A 2,921-nucleotide genomic window follows, 5' to 3' on the forward strand; every position below is an offset into this window, starting at 1 on the left:
TAGGGTGATTGGTGAATGATGTTTGGAGAAGAGTGTTATGAAAAGGTGTGAGAGAGAGGGAGAAGGTAGATGGGGATCTTGTGGGGTCCACAGATCCTGAGGTGATCCTGTGGGGTCCACAGATCCTGAGGTGTCAAGGATCTCTCATCCCTGCACCCTTTAGGCGTGTAAAATGCCCTTTGTATGCAATCCTGGCGTTTAACACAAGACTGCAGCATGTTTCTGGCATTAAATACCACTTCCATGCTTGTTTTGGGCGTTCAACACCAATCTGCAGCATGTTTCTGGCATTGAATGCCACTTCCATGCTTGTTTCTGGTGTTTAACGCCAACTTTCCTCAAGGTGCAATCCTGGCATTTAAACGCCAGACTGCTGCTTGTTTCTGGCGTTTAACGCCAGCTTCATGCTCTGTTCTGGCATTGAACACCAGCCAGATGCTCTTTATTGGCATTTAAACGCCAGTAAGCTCTTCCTCCAGGGTGTGCTTTTTCTTCTGCTATTTTTTATTCTGTTTTTAATTTTTGCAATTATTTTATTACTCCACATGATCATAAACCTAATAAAACATAAAAGAACAATAGAAATATAGATAAACAAAAATTGGGTTGCCTCCCAATAAGTGCTTCTTTAATGTCAATAGCTTGACAGTGAGCTCTCATGGAGCTTCACAAATCATCAGAGCATTGTTGGGTCCTCCCAACACCAAACTTAGAGTTTGATTGTGAGGGCTTTGTTTGACTCTGTATTGAGAGAAGCTTATCGTGCCTCTTTTCCATGTTTACAGAAGGATAACCTTGAGCTTTAAACACAAGGTAGTCCCCATTCAATTGAAGGACTAATTCTCCTCTGTCAACATCAATCACAGCTCCTGCTGTGGCTAGGAAGGGTCTTCCAAGAATGATGGATTCATTCTCATCCTTCCCAATGTCTAAGATTATGAAATCAGCAGGGATGTAAAGGCCTTTAACCTTTACCAACACGTCCTCTACAAATCTATAAGCTTGTTTTATTGACTTGTCCGCCATCTCTAATGAGATTCTTGTAGCTTGTACCTCAAAGATCCCCAGCTTCTCCATTACAGAGAGTGGCATAAGATTTATACCTGACCCCAGGTCACATAGAGCCTTCTCAAAGGTCATGATGCCTATGGTACAGGATATTAAGAATTTACCAGGATCTTGTTTCTTTTGAGATAGAGTTTGCTGAACCCATGTATCTAGTTTACTAATGAGCAAGAGAGGTTCACCTTTCCAAGTCTCATTACCAAACAACTTGGCATTTAGTTTTATACTGGCTCCTAAATATTGAGCAACTTGCTCTTCAGTTACATCTTCATCCTCTTCAGAGGAAGAATAGTTCTCAGAGCTCATGAATGGTAAAAGGAGGTTTAATGAAATCTCTATGGTCTCTATATGAGCCTCAAATTCCTTTAGGTCCTCAATAGGGAACTCCTTTCTGTTCAAAGGACATTCCAGGAGGTCTTCCTCACTGGGAGTCACGTCCTTCTCTTCTTCTCTGGATTCGGCCATTGTGATTATGTCAATGGCCTTGCACTCTCTTTTTGGATTCTCTTCTGTATTGCTTGGGAGAGTACTATGAGGGGTTTCAGTGATTTTCTTACTCAGCTGGCCCACTTGTGCCTCCAAATTTCTAATGGAGGACTTTGTTTCACTCATGAAACTTAAAGTGGCCTTAGATAGATCAGAGACTATGTTTGTTAAGCTAGAGGGACTCTGCTCAGAATTCTCTGTCTGTTTCTGAAAAGATGATGGAAAAGGCTTGCTATTGCTAAGCCTGCTTCTTCCACCATTATTAAAGCCTTGTTGGGGCCTTTGTTGATCCTTCCATGAGAAATTTGGATGGTTTCTCTATGAGGAATTATAGGTGTTCCCATAGGGTTCACCCATGTAATTCACCTCTGCCATTGCAGGGTTTTCAGGATCATAAGCTTCTTCTTCAGAAGATGCCTCTTTAGTACTATTGGATGCATTTTGCCATCCATTCATGTTGACTTGCTGAGTCAACATTTTGTTCTGAGCCAATATGGCATTCAGAGCATCAATTTCAAGAACTCTCCTCTTCTGAGGCGTCCCATTACTCACAGGATTCCTCTCAAAGGTGTACATGAATTGGTTATTTGCAACCATGTCAATTAGTTCCTGAGCTTCTGCAGGCATTTTCTTTAGGTGAATGGATCCACCTGCAGAGTGGTCCAATGACATCTTAGACAATTCAGACATACCATCATAGAATATATCCAGGATGGTTCATTCTGAAAGCATGTCAGAAGGACACTTTTTGGTCAGTTGCTTGTATCTCTCCCAAGCTTCATAGAGGGATTCACCTTCTTTCTGTCTGAAGGTTTGAACATCCACTCTAATCTTACTCAGCTTTTAAGGAGGAAAGAACTTGGCCAAGAAGGCCGTGACCAGCTTATCCCAAGAGTTCAGGCTATCTTTAGGTTGAAAGTCTAACCATACTCTAGCTCTGTCTCTTATAGCAAAAGGGAAAAGCATAAGCCTGTAGACCTCGAGATCAACCCCATTGGTCTTAACAGTATCACAGATCTGCAAGAATTCAGTTAAGAACTGAAAAGGATCTTCTGATGGAAGTCCATGAAACTTGCAGTTCTGTTGCATTAGAGAAACTAACTGAGGCTTTAGCTCAAAGTTGTTTGCTCCAATGGCAGGGATTGAGATGCTTTTTCCATGTAAGTTGGAATTTGGTGCAGTAAAGTCACCAAGCATCTTCCTTGTATTGTTGTTGTTGGGTTTGGCTGCCATATCCTTTTCCTGTTCGAAAATTTCAGTTAGATCCTCTTCAGAGTACTGTGCTTTAGCTGCTCTTGGCTTCCTCTTCAAGGTCCTTTCAGGTTCAGGATCAACTTCAATAAGAATGCCTTTTTCCTTGTTCCTGCTCA

At 41.7% G+C, this 2,921-nt stretch overlaps 1 non-coding gene across 1 annotated transcript; it reads left to right on the forward strand.

Annotated features, from left to right (window-relative positions):
* The first annotated feature begins 2,278 nt into the window (after positions 1 to 2,278).
* LOC127743518 (small nucleolar RNA R71) lies at positions 2,279 to 2,385 on the forward strand. Its single transcript, XR_008004907.1, has one exon. It is a non-coding gene; the product is annotated as a small nucleolar RNA R71 (small nucleolar RNA).
* The last annotated feature ends 536 nt before the right edge of the window (positions 2,386 to 2,921 follow it).

The sequence above is a fragment of the Arachis duranensis genome, chromosome 10 (assembly GCF_000817695.3).
Source record: "Arachis duranensis cultivar V14167 chromosome 10, aradu.V14167.gnm2.J7QH, whole genome shotgun sequence".
Lineage (NCBI taxonomy): Eukaryota > Viridiplantae > Streptophyta > Magnoliopsida > Fabales > Fabaceae > Arachis > Arachis duranensis.